Genomic DNA, 18,785 nt, shown 5'->3' on the forward strand with positions numbered 1-18,785 from the left:
TTCCCCTTCATCTATGTGTTTATTTACACCCTCAAAGAATTGTAACAAATTTGTAAGACATGATTTCCTTTTGCAGAAATCATATTGATTTTATTTCAGAAATCTCTATTGAACCTTTCCCCACAATTCTTTTATTCATATCATTTATCTTGTGTGTGGATGTTTCTATGGCGAGTAAGAGCTTTACTCCTTACAAAGTTCTTTCCTCACTCCATGGATCCATATGTTTTTTTTCTCCCAAAGGGAGCCTTTTATGTAAAGTGAGATCACAACTCTTTTCAAAGCCATTTCCACACTTCAAATTTTATGTGACTCTTGTGTGGCTCCTCTTGTGGGAACTGACACCATCACTACGGCCAAAGCTCTTTCCACACTCCATGCATTGATAGGGTTTCTCTCGTGTGTGGCTCCTCTTGTGTCGAAGTAGATTACTGCTATGGCCAAAGCTCTTTCCACACTCCATGCATTGATAGGGTTTCTCTCCTGTGTGGCTCCTCTTGTGTCGAAGAAGATCACTGCTACAGCCAAAGCTCTTTCCACACTCCATGCATTGATAGGGTTTCTCTCCTGTGTGGATCTTCTTGTGGGATTTAAGACCAGCGGTAGAAATAAAGGTCTTTCCACACTCCATGCACTTATAAGGTCTTTCTCCTGTGTGGGTCCTATTGTGTCGAAGAAGAGTACTCCTATGGCCAAAGCTTTTTCCACATTCTGTGCATTTATAACGTCTTTCTCCTGTGTGGCTCCTGTTGTGGGAATTAAGACCAGTGGTACAAATAAACGTCTTTCCACACTCCATGCACTTATAAGGTCTTTCTCCTGTGTGGCTCCTCTTGTGTTGAAGAAGATTACTGCTATGGCCAAAGCTCTTTCCACATTCTGTGCATTTATAACGTCTTTCTCCTGTGTGGCTCCTCTTATGGGAACTGTGATAAGTACTACGGGTAAAGCTCTTCCCACATTCCATGCATTGATATGGTTTCTCTCCTGTGTGGATCTTCATGTGAGAATTAAGACCAGTGGTACAAATAAAGGTCTTTCCACACTCCATGTACTTATAAGGTCTTTCTCCTGTGTGGCTCCTGTTGTGTCGAAGAAAATTAGTGCTATGGCCAAAGCTCTTTCCACACTCCATGCATTTATAAGGTCTTTCTCCTGTGTGGATCCTCTTGTCAGAATTAAGATGGATTGCTTGGTGTTCCTCCTTCCAATTCTTGTTTTCTTGCCCATTAAAACCTTGAAAAAGAAAAAATGAAAGCTGTAGCAAGAAAAGGGAACAATAAAAACCTACAAATCAAAATGGTTTGTAACTATAGGGAAGGCTGATGTCAGCCATAACAGTATGTAATCAAGGGTTTGTTAATTATGCTGCAACCTGATTGGCTGTAACCTATATAATAGGAGTAACATCCTTGCATGGGTGTGGTTTGTTATAGAGTGGTTTTGTTATAGAGTGGTTTTGTGCTGGATGGTTTGTAGTTAGTACTTAGTGGTTGCAGTGGTGGATGTAGTAAGAGTTATATGAGAGTATTGTAGATAGTTTGATATAGTAGTTAAACGTAAAGGTGAGAGAGGTATTTTGATGAGAAGAAAAGTAAAATATATTTTTACAAGAAAGCCTGCTACAGTGTTTTTTATTGAAGACTTCAATTAGGAATGGTGATTAACTGTGGCTACTTGATGTATTTACCTTCTGCAGGTGAAAAACTCACCCACCATATGCTACAAACACAAATTCTTTAGGTAAAAAGCCAGGCTTTCTTTCAATAAATTTCTTTCTTCCATAAAGTCGGTTTGCTCAAAAGATTAAAACAATATTCTAGAAACAAATACATTTACAAAGATTTCTAAAACTTTTTTTCCACATCATTATCATCATCATCATCAGGTACCAAGTGTAGATGAATGAGAAAAAAATGAATTTCAACAACTGTAGACTCATGCCGCAGCATAAAAAAATTCTACACAGTGAAGGGGGCATGAATGCTTGCTGAATGCACTGTGAATAAAGTATTTCCCACCCCTGAAATAACATTTAACTCTCTTCTATTTCTGAGCACATAAAGGGGATCTTACCCAGAGAAAACAGATTCCTGGAATTCTCCAGCATGACTTCTTCATGGAGGGCTTTTTGGTCAGTGTCCAGTTGAAACCACTCCTCCTCTGAGAAATACACGGCCACGTCCTCCAAAGACAGAACGTCCTGAGCAAGGACAAAGGTTTCCTTATTAATGGATAATCCCAATAACAATTTTATAGGTTTTTTTCACCAATTTTAGGAGAAGAGGTCACGTAAACAAAATTGGTATCTTCTGCAGATTTCAGAATGAGATCTCATCAGTTTTGGCTGATGGACCAAATGAATGATGTTTGATGAAGCTGGGAGTGTTTGCAATGCCTTAGGGCGAAGGTTTTTTCCCTCAGGTGCCAAAAGTCTGCGTCCGCCTGCTACCGGAATTGCCCTGTTTCACAACGTCTGGTGAGCACAGTAGGCTCATGTTTCGCCCTCCCCAGGTTCCAAAGGCTTCCGTGGAGCTGAGGGAGGCTAAAAAGACACACCCATGTTGTAATCATAAGTTTTTAGGCATGGAATATTACTGGAGGGTGATGTTTTAGCCTAATGGGTGCTGTATAAACCTTATTTTTCCACTATATTAACCCTGCTGTTCTGTTCGGGTCGTATGCGACCCGAAGCCAAGTTTGAGTCCCTGTAAAAAATTTTCCCTGCATATCTGAAACTTGAAATTTCATGACTTTTCATCATTTCAGGGGTTCTCTCTATGAGAATTTTTTTGGGGGGGTGGGGGGCTTAGTTTTTGCTGAGCAAAAAAAGTTCCTAATGTTATGTTCGGGTCACATACGACCCGGACCGAAAACACTTCATTTGAAGTGCTTATGTTTGGTCAATTTGAAAACTTTTTTCACTTGGAAAGTAGTCTGAACATTTCTGCACACAATGATATGAAAATTGAAATGAAAAAATTAATCCTTATTGGTTTATTTTGCACATAAATGTGCCGCCCCCCCCCGTTTTTGTGATTTTTTTTCAATTTATGGATAGTTTTGCTTGCAAAATCCATTCTATTTTACTGGAGTTGGTGTGGGATTGGTAGCTTGAACATTTCTGAATATAAGAAAAATATAAAGGAACTGAAAAAAATGATTCTTACTGGTTTTTTAACATCAGAAATAAGGCCTCCCCCCCCCCCCTCGGCTGCTTGCAATCATTTTCACTTTTTATTTTTTTATGCTCCAAATCCGAAATATTCTTTAAAATCTTAGGCATTCATTTACTCAATTTAACAATGCTGGTCATCAAAAAATATTTTTGGGGTGGTGGCTAATTGTTTTCTGGGCAAAAAAAAATCATAACTTCAAATCTGTTTCTGTTTGTATATGACAGGACCAAAAATATTTTTTTTAGGTACTTGAATTTAATCTTTTTGAAAACTTTTTCAACTGGAAAACTAGTTTGAACATTTATGAACATAATGATATGAAAATTGAACTGGAAAAATTGAGACTTATATTTTTATTTTGATCAAAAAGCCCCTCCCCCCATCCTTTCTGAATTTCGTGTCAATTTATATTTTTTAAGGCTACAAATCCCTAAGGAATTTTCCCCCAAAAGGTTTGATATACTAAATTGAACAATCCTGAACATAAGAAAAATATAAATGAACTGAAAAAAATGACTCTTATTGGTTTATTGTTTTATACTCGAGTATAAGCCTACTCGAGTATAAGCCTATTTGAGTATAAGCATGGGGGCCCATTTATGAGCAAAATAAACCAATAAGGATCATTTTTTCAGTTTAATTTTCATATCATTATGTTCAGAAAGGTTCAAGCTACCAATCCCACACCAAAATAGAATAGTAAAATAGAATGCATTTTGCAGGCAAAATTATCAATAAACTCAAAAGTTTTGATATACTAAATTGAACAATCCTAAGCATAAGAAAAATAGAAATGAACTGAAAAAAAATGATTCTTATTGGTTTATTTTTGAATATAAGACCATATCATTTTATACTCGAGTATAAGCCTACTCGAGTATAAGCCTATTTGAGTATAAGCATGGGGGCCCATTTATGAGCAAAATAAACCAATAAGGATTAATTTTCTCAGTTCAATTTTCATATCATTGTGTGCAGAAATGTTCAAGCTACCAATCCCACACCAACTTTAGTAAAATAGAATGGATTTTGCAAGCAAAACTATCCATAAATTGAAAAAACTTTCACAAAAACGGGGGGGGAGGCACATTTATGTGCAAAATAAACCAATAAGGATTAATTTTTTCAGTTCAATTTTCATTCCATTGTGTGCAGAAATGTTCAAACATGTTTCCAGGTGAAAAAAGCTTTCAAAAAGACCAAACATAAGCACTGCAAATGAAGAGTTTTCGGTCCGGGTCAGGGTGACCCGGGAACATAACATTAGGAACTTTTTTCGAACAGAACAGCAGGGTTAAGGCAGCAAAGTCCAGACTGAGTAAGCAAGCTGCAGAATCCATGACCACGTGGAAAATAATTAACTTGATATACAACATGAAGAAAACCTATAGCTAACTTCCATATAAGGAAATATATGCCTTACTCTCATTCCTTTGCTAATCACCAGTAAACACACAATCGAGGAAAAGGCAAAGATTGGAGCTTCCGTTAATTATCTATAGGGAAGTCACGAGGAGGTTGCCTTATACAGTGCATGAGTGAATGGTAGTTGGAGGATGGTTTAATGTATGTGGCGTTCGCGGATTGGTTATTCTGTACCACATGTCAGGAAAAGTAAAATACAATAAAAGGAGAGATCTTGATACAATCGAGGTCGTCTCATTGAGAAAACTTTCTCCACTGCTTCATTCTGATGTGGCAATCATGGCATTCTGTGCCTCCCTAGAGGTCGACCCACTGGGGGAGGGCTGTTTGCCTTTACATCCCCCCCAGAGGCCCTCTGGAAGCCAAAAACGTCCCTGTGCAAGCTAAAAAACAGCTGGCCAGCACACACCTGCATGTTGGAGCTGAGCTAGGGCAACGTCTCGTGTGCCAGCTGTGCCATAGGTTCGTCACCACAGCCTTAGGGCATCCCATTCTAAAATATTCTTGGTCAATTGGTAGTTAAGACAAATTCCTTGTGTGTCCAATCACACTTGGCCAATAAAATTCTATTCTATTCTATTCTTTCTAGAGCGGGCAGAGCAAAATACTGGTTAAACCCACCTGACATGTTTTCCAATGGCTCACTTTATCCACTCGGGGACTAATGGACTCCACCTCCAACACTCTCATGGAGGAATTAAAAAAGAGGTTGCAATGGAACTCTATATGCTTATGGGCTTTAAAAAAAGGGGGGGGTCCCTGAAGAAGCAAGGAGGAGCTCATGCCTCCCATACACCCAGTGCGAGGCTGCCTCCCATACACTGCGCCAGAGGGAGAAACCCAGGGGGAATGGCAGGAAACCGGCCAGGCCTTCGTGCCGCTCTCAAATTTCCTGGGAAATTTTTCTGGGCTTGGGTTCTTAAGTAGAAAATGTTTCTTAAGAATAGGCAAAAAAATCTTGAACACCCGGTTCTTATCTAGAAAAGTAGTTAAGTAGAGGCATTCTTAGGTAGAGGTACCACTGTATTCTTTTCAACGGGCAAAAAAGGATATATATTTTTTGTAATGGTGTGTGAGAAAAACCCTGGGAGACAGAAGGAGGAGCCTTCTGATCCAGGGGCCTTTTGTGATCTTCCTCCTTACCTGAAGTAGCGTTTCAGCTCCATCACAAAGAGGTGAATCTGAAGAATCCAAGGACAGCTTTCTACTCTCTGCGAGAAAGATTAAAAAACGGTGGAGGCAGATTTGTTAAAGAGGGACACTCCAATAAAGTGGCGTGAAAGAATCAGCTAAATGTTGAAATCTGACCTCACACAGAAAGAGCTTTTCTTACCTTGCGTAGAGTCTTGACTTTGATCTTTCTGGATGTTCTCCCTGAAGATCAACTCTTGAGAAGATCTGAATGAATCTTTCCCCTCCTCTCTATACTCAGTCACAGCTTCCACAGATTTCTGGAGATGATGCAGAACGAGAGACAGAGAACACAGATGTAAATAAATTATCTGTCATACTGCACCTTGACATTAGAAGACCCCAATGTCCATTGCTGAAACAGAATGGAAGAATTGCCCCAAATCATCTGGAAGACGAGAGCAAATGCCATTAGGAGTTAATAATCCCAGAAAACTCTGCCAGAAAGGGATTGACAAATTCAGAGGGATCCACTTTAGAGTTGCCATGGTTACATTCTCCCACCTGCAACTCTTCTTTCATCTTTTCCTCCTCCTGGGTCAGCAAGAAGCCTTCAGCCAGGGACACCGCCTGGGAACTGGTCTCTGCTCCACACTCCCGCACCCATCTGGCCATCTCTGGGGGAAGGACCGCCAGCAATTGCTCCAGGAGCACCAGGTCCAGCATCTGAGCCTTGGTGTGTTTTTCTGGTTGCAGCCACTGATGACAAAGGTAGTGAAGCCGAGTGCAAATATCTCGGGGACGACTCCTCTCCTGAAACTGCATTTTTCTGAAGTGACAGCATTGAACCTCTGGACTATTGGAAGCCTCTTTGTGGCTCTTCCGCCCAGGACTTGCCCCGTTCTTCCCACGGCTCCATGGCTGAGCAGCTGGAGAGTGTTTTCTAATTTCTGCATCTGCTGGGTGTTGTCCCTCCATCTTCTTTCTGATCTCTAATCTAGCTCCAAAATGGACCCAAGGAGTTTCATAGGTTTTTCCGTTAGGTAGAAGTCAGGCCAAATTTTCCAAGGCCATTCAGCTCTCTTCCCAGACAAGATACTTAAGATTCCAGAAGAAGCAGAAAATATTTTGAGCTTACATACCTAAAATGGGGGGGGGGAAATGGAATAATGGGAGAGAGGGAAGATTTAGTAAAAAAATATGTCTGCACCCACCAAGGTCTTGGAAGGAGGTGCAATCTTATTATTTAGTTTGCACTGCCTACAAATGGGGGAAATTGCAGTGAACCCTTCAAGATCAATGTCTATCAAAATATTGGAAAACACATTTACGAGGGTTGCCCAGAAAGTAATGCACATTTTTCCTTCAACAATTATTTATTGAACACAATGGAATTTTCAAACAAGAAAGAATGATGTTTTTTCTACACTCCCTATTTTTCCATGTAATCTCCGTCCCGTTCTATGGCCTTCCTCCAGCGAGACACAAGGTCATGTATGCCCTTTCAGTACCACTCCTTGTTTTGGTCACAAAGGCATTTCCGTCTTCTAATGGCTTCACCCTCTGTGCCCAGCGACTAACCGTACTTCTGTCAACTGCAGGTTCTCCATAAACGACACAAACGTTGGCCAATGTTCCCAACAATTTCTTTCTCTCCAGTGAGAAATTCAATGATGACACACGCTTGTAACGTACATCACGTACAGACGCCCTTTCAAACAACTGTTGCACCTACACTATCTATCTCAATAAACACAAAATTTACACACGCACTCCTGACAATTGAAATAATGTGCAGTATATCTAAAGTTTCACATCCATACCATTACTGTAGGCTGAGAGGAAAAAATGTGGTGCATGACTTTCTGGGCGACCCTGATCCATGTAATTTAATATCTACTTCCTAGTTTTTATAAAAAATTAATTTTTATTCTTATCTCTTCTTGTTATTTTTATACATTAGTACTTTCCCCAGAACAACATCCCTGTGAAGCAGATTGGGCTGAGAGCTGGGATGGGCTCAAGGCTTTTATGCCAAAAGTTGTACTAGAAATCTCTTGGTTTCTGAGCCTTGTGCTTGAACCAAATGGCTCTCTCTGCCTAATCATAATTTAATATGATATAATTTACAATACAGTATTTATATATTTAATATAATTTAAAAGATACTTTGATATCATTTCTAACGTGCATAGTTAAGAACACGTCCTTGCACCAGATCCTCGCACGTGGAGAGGCAGCCTTGCATGCAAAGCTAACAGGAGGGACTCCGACTGCTCGCTTCTCTCGTCCTTGGAAGGGGGAGGGGAGGGAAACCCCTTCTGGAAACGGAGCCAGGAAATAGGCAGGGAAACTGTCCAGGAGTCAACACTGACTTAGAGGCTCGAATCTCTCTTTTGCAAAGACCATCTCTCCCCCTCCCCCTCCATGCAAAGAGCCTCCAGCGCGGGAGAAAAGCCCCATCACTGAACCCCGATCTCTAAGTGCAAAATTTCCCTGCAGCCTCTTCGTTTGCTAGGAAGACTCGCCCGAAGACTCACAGTTGTGTGTGTGAGGGGAGAGCACAACCGGAGACCGCAGAAAAGGTGAACAGCTTTTCAAGTCTTTGCTGCAAAATGCCTCGGGAATCCCGCCTTCTGTTTCTGTTTTGGAGAAGATGCCGGCGCATGCTCAGTTCTCTTGGAAGGCGGAGACAGTTTGAGGAAAATTAAGATTTGTATTTTTTCTTTAACGAGTTCAGTTATTATAGCTGCCTGGATGCCTTTGGGTTTGGAAACACCAAAGGCAGACTGTAATAATGTGAATAATCCTGAAGTATAGATCCTGATAAAAAAGAGGCATGAAAAGAAAAGTACCAAAATGAAGGGAAACCTCAAACGTGTAGACCTTAAATATTTTTTACCTCAAAACAAGCCGCAATTATGGACAAATGAAGACGGAGGGAATAAAGTCACATATGTAACTAGAGAAAAAATGGAAAATTAAGGAAGGCAAATTCTGAAAAATAAATATAAAGCTCAAATATTGCAAGGGAACAATAAATAAGAGACATGAAGTTTTATTCTGGTGTTCAGTAGAGAATACGCCTCAGCAAATTTTAGCAGGAACCTTTGATGTAACGAGAATATTTTTTTTCTTGCCAAAAGTAATGCACATTTCAGTGGTTTGAAAATATTACTTTGGATTTGGAGATGAGGGTTGAAGAAAAAAGAGATTTAGCTGCAATTAATGAAAGGATGTAGAAAAAATTGTGGTTAAGAAGCAACTTAATTAATAATAATAATAATAATAATAATAATAATAATAATAATAATAATAATAATAATGTTGGAAGGGAACTTGAAGGCCTTTCAGTCCAACGCCCTGCATAGCCAGGACACCCTACATTACTTCAGACAAGTGATTATCCAACATCTTCTTAAAAACCTATAGTCTCCCCTGGTCTTTCTTGTCATTGAACTAGACATACCCAGTTCCTGCAGCCATTCTTCATGTTTTAGCCTCCAGTCCCCTAATCAACTTTGTTGCTCTTCTCTGTGTACTCTTTCTTGAGTCTCAACATCCTTTTTGCATTGTCGTGACCAAAACTGAATGCAGTGTTCCAAATGTGGCCTCACCAAGGCCTTATAAAGAGGTATTAACACTTCACGTGATCTTGATTCCATCCCTGTTAATGCAGCCTAGAATCGGGTTGGCTTTTTTGGCAGCTGTTACACATTGCTGGCACATGTTTAAATGGAATTGTCAATGAACAATATTTGAATATTTTAAGGAAGCTGAAAGCCTGAAGTATTCTCTCCTAATAATAATTTGAAAAGTTTCATGTATTTTTAATTAGAATAGAATAGAATTCTTTATTTGCCAATTGTGATTGAACCCACGAGGAATTCTTCTTCGGTGCATATGCTCTCAGTGTACATAAAACAAAGCATACATTTTTCAAGAATCATGAGTACAGAATTTAATATTGTCCTAGGGGTCCTATAAGCAATGAGGAAATAATATTAATAAAAATCTTAAGGATACAAGCAACAAGTTACAGTCATACAGTCACAAGTGGGAGGAAATGGGTGATAGGGATGATGAAAAAAAACTAGTAGTAATAGTAGTACAGACTTAGTAAATAGTTTGACAGTGTTGAGGGAATAATTTGTTTAGCAGAGTGATGGTGTTAAGGAAAAATCTGTTCTTGTGTCAAGTTGTCTTAGTGTGCAGTGCTCTGTCGTGTTGTTTTGAGAGTTGAACCAAGGTTTATTATTACTGTATATTCGCAAGTTCCTGATTGGTACACATAGGTCTTTAGAGAAGCTGATATATGATGTTATGTAGTATGTCATGTTATGTCATAAAAGAGGTGGGTTCTACGTGTGCCCACACCCATATTCAATACCCCTCCACGTGCCCACAGTCCCCCATTTCCTGACTTCCAGTGGGCCCAGTAAGGACATTTTTGCCCTCCCCACCTCCAGAGGCTTTGGAGCTGAGCATGGGGAACAGCTTGCGTTCCAACAAATATGACTATGTGTGCGACCTGTGCCATGCATGCGATAGGTCAGTGATGGCGAACCTTTTTTTTCCTTGGGTGCCGAAGGAGCGAGTGCCCACACTCATAATTCAATGCCTGGGGAGGGCAAAAACAGCTTCCCCCACCCTCGGAAGTTTTCTGGAAGCTGAAAATTCTAGTGGGTCCAGTATCCTCGGGTTTCCCCCTTCCCAGGCACCAAAGTCTTTCCTTCAGCTGCAGGAGGGTAAAAACGTCCTCCGCAATCACACGGATGCTCTCTGGAAGCCAAAAATGCCCTCCCAGAGCCTCTTTGAAGGCCAAAATCAGCTGGCCGGCACACAAATGCACCTTGGAGCTGAGCGAGGGCAACACATCCCTTACCAGCAGATATGGCTCCAAATGTCACCTGTGGCACCTGTTCCATACTTCGCCATCATTGCCATAGGTTCACCATCACGGCCCTACACCGTTTCTGACAGATGGCAATTCAGTCTCTTCTTCAAAACTTCTAGTGATGAAGCTCTCACAACCTCTGAAGGCAACATCTGTTCCATTGGTTGATTTTTCTCAAGTCAGAAGAGTTCTCCTTATTCCCAGGTTGAATCTCTCCTTGACCCCCTCCCTTGGAAAATAGCTTGACCCCGTCCTCTCTGTGGCAGCCTCTCAAGGATTGGACCACTGCTATCATGTCTCCCCTGGTCCTTCACTGGACTAGCCATGCCCATTTCCTGCAATAGTTCACTTTTTAGCTTCCTAACCCTGATCATCTTGATTACTATTCTCTGTACTCTTTCTTATGAGTTTCAAAATTATTTGGTTTGTTAATCATTTATTTATTTGATTTGTATGCCGCCCCTCTCCGAGGACTGGGTTTGGTAGCCCAGCGACCGGTGGGAGGGTGGGAGAGAGAGGATGGCCCACTACAACAAGCAGGAAAATGGTTGTGCGTGCAGGTCCATTTGTGGAAGCAGCTGGCTCACACATCCACCTCTCCCACAAATGGAGATTTTCGTGCTACTTGCGCAAGTGGAACTAGGTTCATACACTATTTGCGTGACCCACTTCCAAACATGCCACCGTCTGGGGGGTTGGGGACAATTGGTTTAAAAGATCCAGTGATAAATGTGGTGGAATCAGTTCAGACTCAAGAGACTCATAAAATAACTGTGTGTGAAAACAAATCTTAGCTGCTAAAGGAACAGGCTGTGATCCTCGCAAACTGAACTACTTTACGTGCAACAGCCAACAATCCGGAAGGAGAAATCCGATCTCTCACTTGAGCCTTCCTCAGACAAGCAAGGATGGGAAAGGCAGAACAGCCAGAGAAAGGGCTCGGTCCAGATATTTGGCCCATAAAAGTACTGAGGAAGCAGCAAGAGGTATCAGATAACCAGAAATAAATTGTACTTACGGTATATTAAATTTTAGTCAACTATGGGCAGTTGTCAATTTACTACAATTTACAATTTGCTCAAACTTACAGAAACACTGAAGAAAGTGATTGATGACCACTTTTCAAACTTATGACCCTCCAAGATCACCTGATCAAACTTTGGATGCTTGGCAACCGATTCAAGACAGTTGCATTGTCCCTGGATCATGTCATCACCTTTTGTAACCTTATGACAAGACAAGCCAATGGGGAAGCCAAATTCATTTCACAAGTGGTCCTAACTCCGGTGATTCACTTAAGAAACGGGGCAAGAACAGTCATAAAATGGGGGGAAATATTAAAAAACTGGGCTCTATTGCAGTCATAATACGAGATGCTCCTGGATTTTTAAGAACATAAGGGCCATGATGAATCAGGCCAAAGCCCATCGTGTCCAGCATTCTATGTCACACAGTGGCCCACCAATTGTCCATGGGGATCTTGAGCAGAAAGAGAAGGCAAAACCCTCCCTTTTCCTTGACACCCAACAAATGGTACCCATGGGAACCCTGCCTGCCTCAACCAACATAGAGGTGACACTTGGACATCCATTTCAATAAGCACAGATACATTTGGCATCTATGAATCTGTCTAATCCTGCCTTAAAGCTATCCAGGCTGACAGCTGTCGTGACCTCTTCTGGAAGTGAATTCCAAAAACCAATAACTCTCTGGGTGAAGAAATATTTCACTTTGTCCTCACTTTCTTACGTATGAGCTTTAGGGAGTGCCCCCACCTCCTAGTATTGTGTGATAGAGAAAAGAATATTTCTCTATCCATCTTTTCTATCCCATGCATGAGTCTTCGGAGAGGGGCGGCATACAAATTTAAATAATAATAATAATAATAATAATAATAATAATAATAATAATAATAATAATAATAATATATAGACTTTGATCAAGTCACCCCTTCAACACCATCTTTCAAGGCTGAAGAGACTAAGGCGTTGCAACCTGGTTTCAGAGGCAATACAGCAGTTGCCAACCTATTTTCAATTCCCTTCCTAATCATGGCAGGCATGGAATTTGCTTTTTTTACTGCTGCTGCACACTGGGTATACATCTTCATTGGGCTGTCCACCAAAAACCTAACATCGATATGCATAACTTTGCACTTGTTTAGGTTAAAATGCATTTGCCACTTTGTTGCCCACTCACTCAATTTGAAGCGATCCTTCTGGAGCTCCCTACAATCAATTCCACGTTTCATCACTGTATAAGGTATGTGCCTGTGCACCCCAAAACAGCCCCCCCACGCACCCTTTTCTAAGGCCGCACAAGGAGCCGCGGCTGCCCCTGCCCCCCAGTGCCTCCGGCCCCATTGTGCCCCTGGCTTCTCACTGCTGCACCCCACCCGCCCGTCTGATGCGCCCCTCTTTCTACTCCTCCGCTTCCCGCCTTGGGACGCAGCTCCTCCCGCAGCAGTGGCAGCTGCGGCTTCTCGTCCTCTTGATCCGGCCGCTAGCCGCTCCGAACGCTTTGGGAACGCCCACCCCGCCCCTCTCGCAGTCCCTTCCCCTAGAGCACTTTCGCCCGGGGTGTCAGCAAAGGGGCTGCAGGAGAGGTGGGGCAGGCGTTCTTCTCACAGTGGAGGCCGGCAAAGGTTAGTTTGAATGTCGGGCGCATGTGTTCCCCATCCCCCTGCCAGCCCACCCGGAACATTCAAACTAAAAAACCTTCGCCGGCCTCCGCAGAGAAGAAGGGAAGAGAGAGAAAGAGAGAATAAGAGACAGAGCAAAATGAGAAAGAGAGAGAGATAGAAAGGGTGGAGAGATAGAGAGAGAGAGAACAAGAGAGAGAAAATGTGTGTGTGAGAGAGAGAAAGCAAGAGAGAGAGAGAGCAAGAGTGAGAGAGAGAGCAAGAGAAAGAAAACAAGAGAGAGAAAGAAAGAAAACCAGAAAGCAAACAAGGGAGAGAGAGAGAGAAAGGAGACAAGGAGACAGAAACTGAGAAAAAGAGAGAACAAGAGGGGAGAGAAAGAAGGAAGAGAGAGTGAGAGAGAGCAAGAAAGAAAGAGGAGAGAGGAAGGAAGAGTGAAAGAGAGAGAGAGAGAAAAAGCAAGAGAGATAGAGAAGAGTGGAAGAAAGGGAGAGAGAAAGAAGTGATAGAAAAAAAGGGGGGAAGTGAAATGAGAAAATGATTGAGGCACAAAATGACAGGAAAGAGAGAAAAACAGAGAGAAGTGACTCTTGATTTAAAGCATATGGTAAAAGCACTTAAATAATAACAGAGAGAAAAAAAACCCAGCCCTGACCTGTTTTTATTAATAGTTACGTTTTTGGTTTTGCTGGTTGTTTTAGTTTTAATAGTAGTAGATTCTGGTTTTGTTTTATTATTAATTTATTTTAATAAAAAAGGGATTTATTTATTTATTTATTTATTTACACTTCAGTCACCCAGTCCCAAGGGGACTGCCGCTCAGACACTATACTTTTCCGCCCACCCCGAAAAAAAATTAGAGGGAACATTGCTTTTCACTATTCAGAGCAATTTAGTGTCGTCAGCAAACTTTGCTAACTCACTGTTTACTTCTACATCCAGATCATTAATGAATAAATTAAAAAGTAAAAGTCCCAAAACTGAACCTTGGGGTACACCACTTCTCACTTCTTTCCATCCTGAGAATTGTCCATTTATTGCCACATTCTGCTTCCTACAATTTAGCCAGTTACCAATCCAGGACAAGACCTGTCCTCTAATTCCATGGCTGAAGAGCTTTTCTAGGAGCCTTTGGTGAGGGACTTTGTCCAAAGCCTTTTGAAAGTCAAAATTTACAATATCAACTACAGTACTCTGAATTTAACTGTCCTTAAAAATAAGTATTCACTCTATGCGCCAGCCCTCCAGGTTGTTTGACATCATCAGGTACCGCCACTCCATTTTCCATTTTTGAGACGCTACAAAAGAGCTGTTACAGCATTGTTTCAAAGATCATTAAAACAGGACAAGGATTTATGTAACCAAAACTGAAAAGTAACTTTATCTATCCTATTCAATACTGCAGAATAAGCTATGGTGCTCTGATATGCTGAATAACCTCTTCTGAGAAACAGATAAAAATGCTTACTCTTGGAAATCTTTAGCACTATAAACTAAATGAGATTCCAATTGTAGCTACACCCTTCTCATTACAGGAATTAGTTCAAGGTTTATAGCTGTCTGAACTGAAACTATGTGCCTCTAATCTTAGAATATACCGTTAAATGAAGATGCGCCAAGTTAGACAGAAGGCAAATTAGCTAATGTAATATGGGTAATATGTTTCTTCTGCTCGGTACATATAAATTTCTTTCTGTGATTGCTGCTGCAAAACCTCTCTAGCTTTAACAGATGTATGGTAAGTAGATAGGCAAGCAGAGGAATGAGAAAATGTTCATTTACCAGATTTCAGCATATTGTGAGGTTGTAAAAGTTACAAGTTTTTATCCGGCAGGGGAAGGGGAACCTTCCAGCATTTCTAACATCAATAATTAAATTCAGGAACTTGCTGTTTCTCTGTTATTGTCAATACTGACATGTGAGAAATTGGACAAAAATTTTTAAATCAACAGATTTTTTAAAAAATAAATAATTTTTAAAACAACAGATGTAGTTGATTTATGAAATGATTTAAGCAAGAAATGTTATAATGTATTCAGTTTAAATTGCTTTCTAAAGTTGTGGTTAATATTAATGAAAGTAAATTAACATTTTCCTTACAAAAATCTTCGGTATATTTTCAATTGCCAGCTTGATGCAAGTTATATAAAGTTTTCTCATACCTACATGGCAACAAATTTTTATGGCTAAAACCTAGCAGTCTTTAATCTAGTTTCAACATTTTCAGTAAGATTTTTTTCCTAGAATTAATTATTTGTGACTATGAAATGAAATACTGACCTCTATACAGTGGAACCCCGACATACGAGCAGCTCTACTTACGAGCTACTCGAGATACGAGCTGGGAGAGTAGAGAAATTTTTGCTTGACTCACGAGCTTCCATTCGGGATACGAGCCGAGAAGAGCCGGGCTGGCTTGCTTTGCTTCCGAGCTGATGCAGAGCCGAACAAAGCGTCACGCCCCTCTGACGCTTTCGGCGGCTTCCGAAGCGATGCTGGGCTCTTTTGCCGCCAAAAGCGTCAGGGGGGCGTGACGCTTTATTCGGCTCTGCATCAGCTCGGAAGCAAAGCAAACCAGCCTGGCTCTTCTCAGTATCCAGCTCTTGGTGAGTCCTTGGCTTCTGCTGGGGGTGCAGAAGCGGGCGGGGGGGGGGGGAACAAAAAAACCGCACGGACGAGCACTCGCTGTGAGAGGCGGGCGGGGGGTGGCAAAAAAACCGCACGGACAAGCACTCGCTGCGAGAGGCGGGCGGGGGGGCAAAAAAACCGCACGGACAAGCACTCGCTGCGAGAGGCGGGTGGGGGGGTGGCAAAAAAACCGCACGGACGAGCACTCGCTGCGAGAGGTGGGCGGGGGGGGGGGCAAAAAAACCGCACGAACAAGCACTCGCTGCGAGAGGCGGGCGGGGGGGTGGCAAAAAAAACCGCACGGACAAGCACTCGCTGCGAGAGGCGGGCGGGGGGGTTGCAAAAAAATCGCACGGACAAGCACTCGCTGCGAGAGGCGGGCGGGGGGGGTGGCAAAAAAACCGCACGGACAAGCACTCGCTGCGAGAGGCGCGCGGGGGGGGGGGGGCAAAAAAACCGCACGGACAAGCACTCGCTGCGAGAGGCGGGGGGGGGGGCAAAAAAACCGGGGCACTTTCGCTGCGAGAGGCGGGAAAAAATAAGCAAGAAAAAATAAGCAAAAAAACCCGGGGCACTTTCGCTGCAAGACACGGGAAAAAATAAGCAAGAAAAAATAAGCAAAAAAACCCGGGGCACTTTCGCTGCGAGACGCGGGAAAAAATAAGCAAGAAAAAATAAGCAAAAAAACCCGGGGCACTTTCGCTGCGAGACGCGGGAAAAAATAAGCAAGAAAAAATAAGCAAAAAAACCCGGGGCACTTTCGCTGCGAGACGCGGGAAAAAATAAGCAAGAAAAAATAAGCAAAAAACCCCGGGGCACTTTCGCTGCGAGACGCGGGGGGAAAAAAAGCAAAAAACCTTCTTCTAGCGGCCCCCGCGCACGTTCGTGCCCGCGCTCGTCCCTTCAGCAGCAAGGGAGGGAAGTCAGAGGGCGAGGGATGGAGAGAGAGAAAGAAGGGAAGGAAGGAAGAGAAAGAGGGAGGGAAAGGGAGAGGGGGGAGAGAAAGAGAGAGAGAGAGTGAGAGATGCTCAGTGAGCCTTTCTTTGAAGTTGCCTTTCTTTCTCTCTTTATTCATTCTTCTTTCTTTCTCTTTCATTCTTCTTTCTTTCTCTTTCATTCTTCTTTCTTTCTCTTTCATTCTTCTTTTTCTCTCTTTCATTCTTCTTTCATTCTTCTTTCTTTTTCTCTCTTTCTCTTTCATTCTTCTTTCTTTCTCTTTCATTCTTCTTTCTTTCTCTTTCTTTTTCTCTCTTGCTCTTTCATTCTTCTTTCTTTCTCCTTCTTTCTTTCTCTCTTTCTTTCTCTCTTTCTTTTTCTCTCTTGCTCTTTCATTCTTCTTTCTTTCTCCTTCTTTCTTTCTTTCTCTCTTTCTTTTTCTCTCTTTCATTCTTCTTTCTTTCTCTTTCTTTTTCTCTCTTGCTCTTTCATTCTTCTTTCTTTCTCCTTTCTTTCTTTCTCGCTTTCTTTTTCTCTCTTTCATTCTTTCTTTCTCTTGCTTTCTTTTCTTTCTCTTTCTTTCTTTCTTTCTCTCTTTCTTTTTCTCTCTTGCTCTTTCATTCTTCTTTCTTTCTCTTGCTTTCTTTCTTTCTCTCCTTCCTTCCTCCCTTCTTTCCTCCCTCATTCCCTTCTTTCACTCCTTCCTCTCTTACTCTCCCCTTTCATAAGTTTCCTTGCTTCCTTCCTCTGTTCCTGTCCCTTCCCTCTTTCCTTCCTTCCTTCCCACCCACCCTCCGTCCATTCATTCACCCATTCCTCTCTTGATCACCCCTTTTACGGCGCCGCTGACAGCTAGCTCCCCACCACCACCGGGCCATGGAAAACTGGTCTAGCTTAAAGCCGGTCCCTGGTGCAAAAAAGGTTGGGGACCTCTGTCCTACAGGATTGGGGGGCAGAGAAGTTGAAAGTTTGCCATGTTGATTGTTTTGGGTAAAAAGAGGAAGGGAAGGAAAGCTCTCAGCTTATCATCTTATTAAGTTCTTGTAATGTCTACATTTCCTGACTTGGCCTAGCAAGGTCAGAAGAAACATCAGCTTTAATGATTTATTCATTCTGCACTCCATTTCTGAGACCATAGAATAAATAGGATTTCTACATCCACTTTCTCTAATTCTAGTCCTATCAAAGGATGGTCAGAGGCTTCCCCCAGAAGGAGCAAATAGGCTTGTGGGTCAAAGTGCTGACCAATAGGACCTTCTAAGTGTTGGCATTAAAACTTTCTTACTTGGCTGATTTTAATTTTTCTGCTTGCAGGCAAATTCGGGATAGGAGCCGAACTTCCTAGTTGGCTTCCAGTTGTCTCGGTGGTGTCGGTGTTTAGAGCGAGGATGGCTCCAAAAAAGGCCGCTGAGAAGAAGAAGAAGATGATGATATCCATAGAAGCGAAGCAGGAGATCATTAATTTGCACGAAAAAGGGACTCGTGTTGTTGACCTTGCGAGGAAGTTCCAACGCAGCACATCCACCATCTGTACAATCCTGAAGCAGAAGGACATCCTTAAAGGTGTTAAACCAGCAAAAGGAGCGACAATAATTTCCCAACTCAGGACGTCTGTTCATGAAGAGATGGAGAGGTTATTGCTAATTTGGATAAAAGAAAAGGAGCTGGCCGGAGATACAATAACAGAGGCGGTCATCAACGAGAAGGCTCGTGCGATATTCGCCGATCTGAAGAGCAATGAACCATCCTCGTCGGGAGATCCAGATGAGTTCAAGGCAAGCCAATTGGTGGTTTGACAGGTTCAGAAAAAGAAGTGGCATTCACTCAGTGGTTCGGCATGGGGAGGCAGCGAGTGCAGACATCAAGACAGCGGAGGAGTTTGTTGTGCATTTTGCTAGCCTGGTTGAACAAGAAGGCTATGTCTCTCAACAGATCTTTAACTGTGATG

The 18,785-nt window shown here is 42.1% G+C and overlaps 1 pseudogene; it reads right to left on the reverse strand.

Moving 5' to 3' along the window:
• Positions 1–18,785, reverse strand: part of LOC139159251 (zinc finger protein 721-like) — a 31,898-nt pseudogene continuing 13,113 nt past the window's right edge.

This window comes from Erythrolamprus reginae, chromosome 2 (genome assembly GCF_031021105.1).
Source record: "Erythrolamprus reginae isolate rEryReg1 chromosome 2, rEryReg1.hap1, whole genome shotgun sequence".
Lineage (NCBI taxonomy): Eukaryota > Metazoa > Chordata > Lepidosauria > Squamata > Dipsadidae > Erythrolamprus > Erythrolamprus reginae.